The 13,817-nt window shown below is 47.1% G+C and overlaps 1 protein-coding gene across 1 annotated transcript in view; it reads right to left on the bottom strand.

Moving 5' to 3' along the window:
• The window catches only part of PIK3R2 (phosphoinositide-3-kinase regulatory subunit 2), a 486,396-nt gene extending 473,070 nt beyond the window's left edge, over window positions 1-13,326 (bottom strand). The window contains exon 1 of the mRNA XM_069649253.1: window positions 13,163-13,326. The gene's annotated coding sequence lies outside the window, so the exon portion shown is untranslated. The remainder of the gene's footprint in view (window positions 1-13,162) is intronic.
• Between the last annotated feature and the right edge of the window lie 491 nt (window positions 13,327-13,817).

The raw sequence follows: 13,817 nt of genomic DNA, 5'->3' as shown, positions 1-13,817 counted from the left end.
TGAGGAATTGGGCCTGGTTGATGCTCATCCCGCTGGTGGCAATCTGGATCCTCTCTATACTTATTTTTCCTCAGTACACCAATCTTTTACCAGGATCGTCTATGTGCTGGTAGACTCCTCGATTCGTGAATACATTTCTGATTTTAATGTAGAGACCATCCCATGGTCTGACCAAGACCTGGTTCGAATCAACCTGGGGGTTCCCCGGTGGCACAGAGCAAGTCACGGTGGATATGTAACGACTCCCTCCTAACGGATAGGGAATTACGTCAGTCTCTTCTAGACTCCATCACTGAATTTTTTTGTTCAAATGATACTGGGGAGGTGGAAATTAGAGGTGTGCGGGATGCGTTCAAGTCCACGATCAGAGGTGTTCTAATGGAAATGGGAGCTAGGAAGGAGGAGGAGAGGTCTAGGGAGGAGCGCAAGTTGAGGGAGCAGATTCTTGCTATCCAGCCGGGGGGTACGTTGAGATCGCAGATGGGTCCAGTTAAGCGCGAAAAACTCCAAAATCTTAGGGCGAAATTGTCCGCCCTCCTTGTTGGTCAGACAGAGAAAAAGCTTGCGTTTCTGAAGCAGCACTATATGGAGAAAGGGGAAAAGGCGGACAAGATTCTGGCCTGGAGGCTTAGGGAACTTCGTAAAAGTAGGCGAGTTAATTTTATTACTGACCAAACGGGTGAAAAACAGCTAGGGGATAATCAAGTTGGGGTTAATCAAATTGCGGAACAATTTAAACTGTATTACAAAAAACTTTATGCCTCTGAATATACCGGTGACGGATCCTAAGTGGATCGGTTCTTTGATTCACTCCCAATCCCTTGTCTTGTGCGAGAGAATTCGGCCTCTTTGGAGCTTCCCATCTCCCCCCAGGAGGTGATTGATGCTATTGCTTCTCTGAAGAATGGTACTGCTCCAGGGGATGATGGATTCACTGTCCGCTTCTTCAAAACGTTCGATCCACGTTGGCTCTGTTCTTGGCTAAGGTGTATAATACTGCGTTGGATACCGGTTGCCTCCCCCCCTCCATGTCGTCGGCTATTATTGTGGTCATTCCGAAAGAAGGGAAGGACCCTTTGCTATGTCAGTCCTATAGGCTCATCTCACTGCTAAATATCGATGTTAAAATATTAGCCAAACTCCTAGCGAACAGGCTGTCTAAATGTATCCTCTCTTTGGTTCACAGAGACCAGGTGGGCTTTGTCCCCGGACGTCAGGGTTCTGACAATATCAGGAAAACATTGGACCTGATGTATGAGGAGTCCAAGCGGGAGTCAGAGGCTTACCTCCTCTCACTGGACTCTGAAAAAGCTTTTGACCGCGTTGAGTGGCTATATATGGGGAAAGTGCTCCGCAAGATGGGCATCGGTGGCAAATTTTGTGGATGGGTTTCGGCCCTGTATAATGGTCCCTCCGCGCGGGTTCTAGTTAATGGTTTTACTTCTCCGGGCTTTTCACTTTCTAGAGGAAGTCGCCAGGGGTGCCCTCTTTCCCCCCCTTTTGTATGCCCTGGCTATGGAGCCCTTTTCCATCGCGATTAGAAAGGATGAGGTAGTGTTTGGGGTGCAGTGTGGGGACTGAATTTAAATTATCTATCTTCGCAGACGATATCCGAGTGTATTTGTCTGGGATTAACGATTCCCTTCCTCAGTTGTTAGAGCTGACTCACGGTTTTGGGGCGTTCTCCGGGCTTAAAATTAACGTATCCAAATCCTGTATCATGCCCATGGGTAAGCTGGACCATGATATTAGTGGCAAAACAGAGGTGTTCGGGATGCAGATAGAGAGTGTTAGTACTAGGTATCTGGGCACCAATATGCCTAGGGATCTGGGTAAGATTTGGGAGTTTAATTTTCTTCCCCTGCAGGCCAAGATTTTTGACGATTTGGTTAGATGGGCTCCCCTCACACTTTCATGGTTCGGGCGCATGGTCTCTGTGAAAACAAATGTGCTTCCCAGGCTCCTTTAGCTCTTCTCCTCTGTTCCCTGTATCATTCCGGACTCCTCCTTTGCGTCTCTTCGATTGCGTCTTCTTCGTTTTGTGCAGGGTGGAAAGAGAGCCAGAGTAGAATTCGATACTTTGTCCCTTCCAAAGGCGTTCGGAGGGTTCGGCCTTCCGTACTTTAAGCTGTATTAGAAAGCGGCTCAGCTGCGGGTGATGCTAGAGCATCTAAGGGATGATCTCAGGATGTATTGGATGTACGTTGAAGATGTACAGGTCCACCCTCATAAGGTCAGGGACTTGCTCTGGGCCCCTCCACATTCTTTACCAGCAGCTGCTAAGTCCCATCCAATCGGTTCTTTGGGCACTATGGAAACCAAATAGGGACAACAAGCTACTCTCTTCATGGCCCTCCCCCGTCTTCCTTGTGGGGTCCTCCGCTCAATTTGGGGACCAGAGGTTTTCAAGGGACGCAGTCTTGGTCAGACCAGGGGATGGAGAGGGCTGCACAACTGTTTAACCAGGGGGGTTTTTATTGAATTTGCCCAAATATCAGAAGTGCTGCCAGAAAAGCCTCTTCCTATCTTTGGCTATTTGCGGCTTAAGAGCATTCTTACTCAGGCAGATTGGGTGGCTCCCCTCTCCCGTCCTCTGACTCCTTTTTGAAAAAGTCTTTGTGGAAGCCAAGTCTAGGAAGGGGTCTCTTTCTAAAATTTACAACGTGCTTGTTACAGCTGATTTAGAGGGTAGGCAGGCGTTTAAAGGTGCATGGGAGGAGAGAATGGGCATAGCCCTTCGTGCATGGGACTCTTTTTGGGGTCCATTTTTTGGGGGGGAATCTCTATACCGCAGCCAGGGAGCACAATTTTAAGATTCTCCACTCTTGGTACTGGCCTCCCGTCACCTTGTCCAAAATGTTTCCCAGTGTATCCCCCATGTGTCCTAGGGCTTGTGCTGGCAGAGGAACCTGGTTCCACATGTGGTGGGAGTGTCCGGTTATTAAGGTCTATTGGGCGGAGTTGCTAAGCTGGATTAAGTACATCTTGGGAACATGTCCTTCCCTTCACCCCATGGAGATTCTTTTGGGTACCCCCATACCTGAGTGCGAGGAATTGCCTTTTTCCAGGGTGACGGGAGCGAAGTTGAGGGCTGGGAGAATGCCCCTAGCCCAGAAGTGGAAAAGTTCTCAGGCCCCAACGAAAGCAGAATGGTTTAATACACTCTTGGCAATTTTTACATATGAGAAACTTGCAGCGATTGCCAATGATAATATGTCCTCTTTTTTTTTTTTTTTACAGGATTGGACTATTGTGTTTTTAAGTGCAGACTGTGAAGCCTTGACGCTCTAAAATCTTGGGTTCTGAATGGGGCTCGAGGATGGGAGGGTGGGGTTGTTATTTAATTGTATCATCTGAATTTTAGCGTTTTCTTGGGACCTTGCCGGTAGAGATGAGTTGTTGAACAGCCTTACCTGGTTTTATGTCTCTGCTCTAACTCTCGTGTACTTTTTGCTTCTTTTTTGTTGATTCCTGTGTAGCTCATTATTTGGGGGGGGTAGAGTATTGGGAGGATTGGGTGGGGAGGAAAGGGGTATTCAATGTCTTCTCGGCTGGGAATGTTCTTTGATTCCCGTTAGATGCATACTGTTATTGTCGATGTTGACAAGTTTAATAAATACAAAGTGAAAAGAAAAAAAAAAAAAAAAAAAAGGAATGCAGATCCATGGAGCCTTTGCTTTTTAAATTAGACTGCTCATGGCTGGAGGAAGGTGTGCCTTCCCTTTTACATTAAAGACAAGATCCACTCCACACTATATGTGTGAAACCATCTTCAGGCACTTTGCCAAAAGCGACCATCCATCACACATAATTAACAGAGGGAAATTTGTAATGAATAAATACTCTTCTCATTATCAAATTGACTAAATACATGTCTCTTGATCGTAAAACAAAAAGGGGCGCTAGAATTAAGTGACTAGTATCTTTTAATGTTGTCCAATATTTTGATACATTCAGCAGTCTGAGTGGCACTAGTCATCTCTAGTGCAGCACCCATTACAACATTGAACAATTGATAATCCTTTCCAAAAGCCAGCTCGCCATCAATTGTATTATAGACTGCAAATACAAAACTCTTCTGGAGATGCCTTGATGTACTCGAGGCTGTCACATTCCAGCTGAATATGACGGGGAAGACGGCACCTGTAGGCTATATCTTCCCGAAGTACATGCGACTATGCGTTTTGTGCGGGAAGCAGATGGACTTTGAGTGGCAGGGCCTCACACAGATCTCGGAGGTTTATCTCCCATCATTCATTCTTTTTATTTAAAAAAATATTTTATAAAGCCTTGGCGAGCGCACACTTCCCGTTCGGATGGTCGAATTCCTCACATAACCTCTCACTGGAACTGGGGTTACCCCCTAGTGAGAATGTCATATGTTAATATTCTGAACTCTTGCACACAGAATGTAAGTAAAACCACATACCTCAACACGCTACATCCTTTTATCAACAGGACGCATTACTCCAAAGAATAGTATTACCCTAGCCTTATTCGTAGACATCCAGGAATCCTGTTCAAGACCCTTCACATTACCTCCATGTCCCTCTTCCCCCTAACTCCAAGAGGGGCAATCTACCCACCGACAGAACCCATTCCCAAAAATATTATTTTTTTAACTCCTCCCCTTTCTCATTTGGGGTGTAAAACAACTCTCCTTACCCAAATTCATCCGGTTTTATTTTTTCTGTTCTCGGAGGACTGCTGGACTGTCCTGCTCATTTTCCAGAGGTTTGACCTTGCTTCTGGGCTTTGTGGATTCCGTTGGATTGTTACCGCCTCCCCCTCCCAACCCAGTCAGGCTGGGACATAAGAGGGGGAAAGCAGCCCCAGGACCCATGAGTAGTTGTGGATTGCTCTTCCTGACCCTACACCTGGCGAGGCAGGAGTTGAGCTATACCGGAGGTCCGTGTAACTGAACTCTATACTGCCTGTGAACAGACCTTGGCACACAGAGGTAGCAGGGCAGAATGATGAGTTGCATACTTATGCTCCCTTGGAAATACTCAGAAAAGCAGAGACTAGTGCAAATGCTCCCCTAGTTATACACACTGCATTTACCTCATGACACGATCCCCACTACAGGTTGTGCAATGACCAGTGCCAATTAACACTTGTATCGGTTCCTCTCTGGCCTCCCCTTGGATGACACTCTTCAAGGCCCTTTGCATCTGGATATGGAAAGACAACTCATTGGGAGCATAGCGGAGGCACACCCTACACCCTCCTCCCCCCAGTGACGAGGTTGGTCACAGTAAGTGTTAAGGCCAGTAAATCTGGGGGCCGTACAGACTACAGCAAGGTCGGACACTGACTGGTCTGCATAAACATGCAAAAGACTAACGGGGGTGGGTCGTTTTTTAGCAAGGTGCCCTTTCCTAGCACACACCAAGAGGAAATGTAGATATAGTTCAGTTGCCCTGGTGCTGGTGAGCATTGGAAGGTTTGCAGGCTCCTTAGTCACACTCCTGCCTCAAGGCCTCCATCCCTCAGAGACTCCCACTCATACAAACTGATTTAGTTGGGCAAAGTAGGATCCCTAGAACCCACATGGTGCGTTACCAGCGTTAGATTAAAGCAAGCAGGCCATGACACACAGAGAAAGCGATGCAAGTTCGAAGGCTTCACTGCCTCCTACGGGGGTTAATGTGGCATGCAATGTGCAAGCATGGTCGGTAGGAGATAGCCGTTATCCCAGTTTACACGGAAATGTACTGAATGAAACAGGTAGCTCTCTACATGCTACCAGCGCGCTGTGCTCGTCTTCGGGATCAGCCACATAGCTCTCCCCATCATTCCTGCTGTGATAACTGGTCTCCGCCCCTGCCTTGCACACACGGGCGCCAGTCTGTATGCTCAATTTCCAGCTGATACGAGCCCCTCAGTGCGGACTGGATCTAGCTGAGGGATGGGGGGGGGGGGGGGGGGGGGAACATATATGCCCTTGGCTCCCCTAGGAAGACAGTGGACTCCATTATTGTAGTTCTTGTGGGAGATGGGGGCTGAGTTTATTGTGGCATGCCATCCTTGCACTCATATGTTGCGAGTGTGTGATAATGGTGGGTGCTGCTGGGAGGATATTTTGCTCATATTCCAGATCAATGTTGCATAGTTGAGGAAAACTGGGCAGGCCTCGTCGTTTAGTGATAACATCCCTGCTCTTCTCTCGCAGGTTCTAAGTGCTGGGAGCTGCCCCAGTGTTTGGCCATCATTCCTACTTTAAACAGCTAATCTGTACGGCAAGCACCAACATGGTCCTCGTTTCACTTTTCTGCTACCTCTGCCCTATTACAGCATGGTTTGCAGGGAATGTATTGGGCTTAACATGACACTGGTGGCATGCTCTAGTGTATTACACTTCTCAACTGGTTGGATCAAATCACAACGCAGGTGGTAACATTTCAGGAGTACCGAGTGTTCCTGCGTAGGTCTTTTGGTCTTGTACCCATTGCCTACTGGAATCTATGGTCCCACTTTGTCTTGCTGCATTTCATTGTTCATTCGGTGGAAGGCAGGCATGGCCCAGCAGCGTGCACATGCTGCCTTTAGGCGAGCTGTACCAGAGACAATTTTATGCTGTAAGGTATTAGATTGGTTTGCTCCATAAGACTGTGTTGCTTACTCTGAAAAGTGTTCGTCTAGAAAGAAGGATTGTGCTTGAATCCCCTTTCCCTTCACTGTTCAAGGCATACATTAGTTTTCAAAATGTTGATTAGCAGAGTTTGCCAATTAAAGTTTACTTGATTAGCAAACAAACCCATTTGATTAGCAAAGTTGTACTAATATTTTTAAGGCCACCAGAATTAATTTGTACCCAAGACCTAAAATGAGTATCCATACATCATTTTATGTACCGCTGAAGTAAAATATTAGCGAGATGGGTTGGGCGCTACAATTTCTTTCAAATTCAAGTAACTTAGTTTACCTCCTACTCAACCTAAGAGAAATGCAATCGAACCATGGCAACAGATGACAAAACATGTAAATGGGCTTTCTGCAAAATGGTGTACATCACAAACCCATTTTATGTTTGGCATACTGCTGCCACCCATTCACAGTGAAACTTACAGCAAACTAAGTGAATGTTAAGTAAAAGCTTCAAACAACGCCTGCAAATTCTACTCACCCTTAAAATCTACTCGACAATGCGAGGGGGCAAGTACACTGTGACCCTAGGATGAGTGTAATATGTGAAGTGTTAGCAACATGAATGGACTCAAATAAGTAGATACGATAAAAAGGCTCTGAAAACAGTTGGTAATCTCTTTGCCGCAGGTGCTAATAAATAAGGCTATCATAATCATAGAGCAAAGCAAGGTCTGGAGACCAACTACACTATATGGTATTGCAGTACAACTGTAGATGAACAGATTGGATGGAACTATTGATCACTACTTTGTGTAAACAGAGTTAGCTTTGCGTCACCATTATGTAAGAGGAAAGAAAGTAAGAGACCAAGCAGAGTGGAGGGCATAGCAGGCAGACGACTTGGCAAACTAGGTGGAATATTGTAGTTTGTGGCCATCTCACTTTTAGGGTAGGTGATGAGATAGAATGTCACAGGGTATGGGGTCAGCTTGTGGGTTCAGCACCAGTTACATAGATGTATGCAACTAGCGGGTCACAGCACTAGGTTTGCCATCTAAAGCGTTTGGTCATATGATCATGTACATTTTCAAGTGTTCAATCAACAATGTGATGCATCTTTGCCGACAAAATGAAATAGTTGACACTATGAAATTTAGATACACTAACCTATGTTTTACTGTAAAGCATGGAGACAATGCAGTGTTTTACAGTAACAATACTGAATGCATTCTTTTTTAGGAATGGAATTGCATGAATGTCTTAATAAAAATAAAGTTAACACATTCTGGTCTTTGCCTGACAAGATATAGTTAGCTTAATAAAAAGGTATCATCTCGATTACTTCCGATTTGTAATTATTTGAAGAAGAAAACTAATCCTTGCCTAGCACTCCCAGGCAGACTTTTGGCACTTAATGGAGGAGGGGATTATTGCTGCACTGTCTCTCTCCATTAGCCTCTTTGACCTTGCAGTAAAAAGAGGGTGAAGAATCTCCTCGGGGAAGAGGAATACAGAGTGAGCTGTGCTTGCTTTAAACAGGGTAACCTAAATAGTTAGCTTTGTTACACAAGTGTCAATTTAATTAGCAAACCTATAGACTCGGGTAGCATATTGCTATGAATCACTGCTTATTTTATGCCTTGATTTTGTAACTTTTCATTAAGTACACAGTGTTTCTGGTACCTTCTATCATGATTACAACAGACTAACTCCAAATGGTAATTGATGGCTGTTGCTTACAGCTAAAAGAGGCCAGTAAGCAGAGTCTTGGTCTCAGCAAGTACGTTTTGATTGTGGTCCGACCTTCATTGGCACCCCAACCTTTATCCCCACCCTATGTCCAATTAGCGAGATTGCTACTATTTAAAGTACAGTTGTACTTCATGGCTCATCAGCGACCAGCAGTACTTTTTGCCCACGGGGAATATTGCTGTTATGTTGCATATTTGTATTCCAATCTTAGGAGATATACATATGTTCTGGATTTTAACAGTTATAATGGTGGCTAATCTTTCTGTGTTCAGATTCAGCCAGGTAGATAGAGACAGCCCCCTTCACGAAATTTCTGGTTAGTGGGCTGTTGAGTCTGCAACTCTATTCCTTTGCCAATGCCTTTATGCTCATTGATCTGTGTATTGGACCTTCCACTCTGCTCTCTACTCGCAGGTGTGTGGAGGGCCAACTTGACACCCATGCTTCCATGTTGCTGCTTCGTCTCCAGTATAGGCTTAGTTCAGGGTGGCGCTTGGGGTTGGTGGGGATGCTGACACTCTTCCCCGATACTCTTCTAGCACTAGGACATAGGTCAACTGTCACTCCCACTGGTATCCTTCTGGTTTCCCTGCTACTACAATCCAAGAGAGGGATCCGCCATCTTTATCTGGGGCCGTGGACTATCAAAGAACTGATTGACTGGCCAGTGCAGTGCAAGTGTATGACATTTCTCGAGAACTGGCAACAGCAGCTCCTACCTATGTCAGCAGGGTAACCGGATGAGGACATCTCCCTCTGTTGGGAGGATATGCTCTTCATTCTGGTTACATTTGCGCCTAACTAGCTGGTTTATCTTCCGATGTCCCACGCTAATGTGGTCTTGGTATGCCTTGCTATAAAGCATTGTAAACCTTCTGAAGCCCTCTCCTGCGACCTGCCTCTGTATTCTTACTCAAAAGCATCAGGAGTTCTCCTACACTTGTCACACAGAATGTTAGGGTGCAGCTGTGCAACCAGGAGGGTTAGGGATGGGGCGAGGGGTACAGTGTATTCCATACGAGCCCTGGTTGCTATTTGGCAGTCATGCAAATTAAAAGTTGAATTTGACCTTCTTATGATGAGGCAGTGATAATAGTGGAACCCTGTCACGTGGCACTGTTCTACCGATACCTCTCATGGAACACATTGGTTGAGCTATGTGGGTGTAAGCGTCAATGTGTGAATTGTTGCCCATCTTCTGTTTTTGTTGTTGGAGCATATGACTGTTTTAAGGTAGTAAAAGTGGTTGACACGTTGCTTATCCGTAGTGTGGTACGGTTCATTATTCTTGGCACTCTGTTACGGACTTTTGGGAGTGGTTTATGATTGCCCACCTCTATCTTTCGTCAAGAATGATTATTACAGGTAACGGAATTACATGTTTTCTTATTCATTTTTAGAAATGACAGTAAAAAGTGAGCATAAAAAAAAGTGGGAAAACGTAATCATTTTATAAAAAAGGGATGTCAAATTGTAGACTGCTGTGATTTTATGGACATTCCACCGTGGCAGCCTCCAGCTTTCTTTTTAGATTTTGGCCAGCTGCCAATTAGTTTCATATAAGAGATTGACTGGACTAAAGACTGCAGCCCAACCCTTCCACACTCAGGGGATGGCCAGGCTCTGTAGGGGGTGGTAGAGGGACAGCCTGTATAGCGGGCCGCCCTTCTGGCCACCCACTCTGGCGGAACTCCCACCTTGCTGCAGCCTTGGGAGGCACATATAGGCAGTGGGACTGCACAGCTCAGTCTCTGTTTGCAGCCCACTACCCCGCCTGGAGTCTCATCCACCCTTGCCCTTCTGGCAGGGGAACCCAGACGTGGAACCCTTGCTCAATGTGCTCAGAGAGGCACACCTCCACCTCACTGATGATGCCCAACAAGGCTGAAACACGTGGTTGCTGTTGGGACTCTTGTTCAAAGGAGGTTTGCCTGGCAGTGCTGGACTGCCCATGTGGGCAGGACAAAGACCGATATGCAAATGGATAATTGCTCCTTTGTGAATAGTACAGTGAGCGAAAAGCGATGGCTGCGGACTGTAACAGTGGGTAAAAACCACTGAACGGGTTATTGTGCCATGTTCTTTAGAGAGGGGCGCCTGCTACCTTTTTTGCAGCTTTGCAATACACGTTCGCTGTTGCAGCACCATCTCACATATGAGGAAGGGTGCGTAGAACAGTAGGGCCCATGTTATACTGAATTACAGAAACCAGGGTGTGAACCTCCAATACGGAATATCACAGCAGATTGTGCAGTTAGCCTTTACTTACTACAACTGCACACATTACCTGTGTGTGGCACATGCAGGTTAACTGAATTGATTAGAATCACAAGATTGTTAAGTACCAAGGCCAGACTCCTAACCACAAGACCTCCGGGCCAGATGTTTGTCCAAAAACAGAACACGTGTTGCCTCCCTTACCATTTACAGCATGTGTCCAGGGACTGGATCTATCGTCCTCTGCCACCCCATCACAAAACTGTTCCTCATCCTCAATTGCTTTGTGAACACACTAGCAAAACATGTCTAATGGGCTTTTCGAGAAACGCTCCTGGTGGTTTGTATTGTGTAAGGCACTGTTGGGATGCATTACCGAGTTATTTAGTGATGCTTGCCAGTATTGTAGTGCATTTCTTTATTGACTTAACCGACAACGTATTTCAATTCTTTGTTCATTTTTATAAAAATGATATGCGCTTCGATAAAATAAAAAAATAAAAACCTGGCAAAGAATAAGCCGATACATGTCGGGGCTTGTAAAGGGCGGCATCCCCACGTGACGCTTACATGGCGCTGAACCCGCCGCGGCCCCGATGACCTCTCGGGGGATCATGACCTCTTGGGGTTTCGCTATAGGCCAAGCAGCGGCTGGCTGGACTTAGGTTGCAGCTGGAACATCATTCACACAGCTCTGCATGCCACGGAGCAGCAAATTAGCAAAACCCATCACCCATCCCTCACCATTAACACAAACCGCTTTCAGTCCAACTGTAATTTAACCTTTTAACACCTGGGACTAGCCCTGGGCGAGTGAATTTCACCCCGTGTATCTTAGAAAGCGAATGCCTGCCACGCGCGCCACTTAAAGCGTTCATGGGAAGAAGATGCAACCGAGGAAATTACCCCGACAGACGCCCTGGAAATCCAATGCAACGACTGCGGGTGTCATGCATGCAGTGAAGTGCAGTGCAGAACACGCAGCGTCCCAACAAATGCAGCCATACAAACAATAGACCGGGCCGCGAGGAGCCCACAACGAGACGCACAACGACAAGCGTCTCTCGCTGCGACACTACGGAATTGTGACCACTCTTACTTTTCACAAGAGAAGTCTGCACACTACATTTTACTACACCTTACACGTTTCTCGGATCCCCATTTTTTTGGGGATCTTCAATGCAAAATAACCCACCCCGAATTCACGGTTTCTCACCCAACGTTCCTCCTGTCGGCAATAGGGTGCTCAGAAGAAAGTCTTGCTGGGTTCACTCGGATATGCATTCGAGAACAAACAATACAAGCAGATGGGACAATTGTTAATAGTTGTTTAAGAGTTATACATTTCAGTTAAGATAGCTGCGAAATCTACTGTGTGAAGTTCACACAAAATAGTGAGTTCATCCAACGTGTACAACCTTTAATACACATTTACAATGTTAATTAAGTTGTGAAAGAAACTGGCAGCAACAAAAAAAAATAAAAAAAAATCGAAAATCTTTAGTACACCTTTTGTAACCAAAAGACTTCATTGTTATGATTAACACTTTATAAAATTGCATGTAAACAATTGGTACCGCACCAATGTACAGCGACTCCCTACCCCCCCCCCCCCCAATCAGAGCCAGTGATCCCCAGCACCTCTTTGAACCAGTTCACCCAGTGCTGCCTCCTCACACCTGTTCCAGCCTCCAGGCCCCCACTAAAGAACCAGTGGCCAGTCACAGCTGCACCCGAACCCTCCCCCGTGCCCCCCCCCCATTGCTACAGCCCTACATCTGCACCAGCTCCCGCCCACCCCCAGCGTTTCTGACAGCTGCTTCAAACACCCACAGAACGGCCACTGTACCCCTCCCCCCCTCATCAATGTTGCACTAGATGTGACCCCGAAAAGCTGCTGTAACTGCCTGGACAGCGGTAGAGCCCCTGCACGCCCCTGTTGCCAGCTCCAAGATGAATTAGAACCTCGATTGATCTCCGAATGCGGCCCTCAAAACTGCACTACTTCCACCCATCCTACCACCAATGCACCCGTGCACCCTAACACACACCAACGGCAATAGTCCCCTCAACAGTTGCATTCCTCTTCCGCAGCTGCATCACCAAAGCGGCACTAGAGCCACGCCACTGCACCAGCTGCTTCTCCCCCAGACAACGGAACCAGTGCTTCCCAGCAGCGATCTCATTACCTGCCGGCCACATCTGCATTGAGGTTCTTAACGCTACACAAGCCCCCCCCCCGCAAGTTCCAGGGCGCTGAAGTCTCGCGCAATCACAACGGGCCCCGCCGCTGCAGCGCCCGCCAGCTGATAAGTTGCACCAGAGTCCGACAGCTGCAACAGTGGGCAACTCAAATGCACCAGTGCCGCCCCCTCCGCTGCGCGAGTGTTCCTCCTCACAGCTCAGCTGCACCAGTGCCCCAACGCTGTGCTATCAGCTTCACCTTGCCTCCCTACAATGCACATAATGCCACAAGACAGGGCTGCACAGATAGACTAGTAGCGCCCCCCCTCCTCCTCCTCCAGCGCACCCTTTCTGCTGCACCAGTGCCCCCTCCACGACACCAATCACCCCACCAGTTGCTACCCAACGTTCCTCTCACCTCACTCCAGGGGTGCAGATGGATTATTCCCCGCGGGGCTCTCCCTTCAGGCTCCGGTCAAGACGCAGCCACGGCCGCTGCCAGAACGGAGCAGCCTTCGAGAGCAGCCATGATCCAGCACAGCCTAGGGAGAGCGGGACGGAGGAGGGCCCAAGAGAGGCGAGGAAAGGGGGAGCCGGAGGCAGCCGAGTAGCGCCGAATGTAGCCGACTGCTGGCGACAGAGACATGGCGGAGATAACCGAACATTTACGTAAATACCCGAGCCTCGTCGGAAAGATCCATGTGATGACAGATTTTAAACAAATCTTGCAAAACACGCCATCTCACATCCACTCTATGTATCCTTTATAGATTATAGTGATGCATTTGATGGAGTCCACCGAGAGCTGCGGTGACAAAAACTTAAAAATTAGGTCATCCCTGAAGGCATTTACAATAAGCTAAATCAGACAACTGTACACACACATGATCTGATCTGTCAGAATTTGACTAAGCGACCCCAAGAGCAGCAGAAACCTTCAAACCCAGAAAAGGTGAGTGTGGTGCTAGGAGGTCTGTGTGCGCATTTGTGTGTATGACACGTTACCTTTGCAGTACTACTTTTTGCTGGGTTGCATCACTCCTTTTTTGGGAGCCCTAGCATTGGCATGTTTC

The sequence above is a fragment of the Ambystoma mexicanum genome, chromosome 1p (assembly GCF_040938575.1).
Source record: "Ambystoma mexicanum isolate Mex_15411 chromosome 1p, UKY_AmexF1_1, whole genome shotgun sequence".
Lineage (NCBI taxonomy): Eukaryota > Metazoa > Chordata > Amphibia > Caudata > Ambystomatidae > Ambystoma > Ambystoma mexicanum.
Note: the sequence above shows the minus strand (reverse complement) of the source record. Positions and strands in the feature narration are given on the sequence as shown.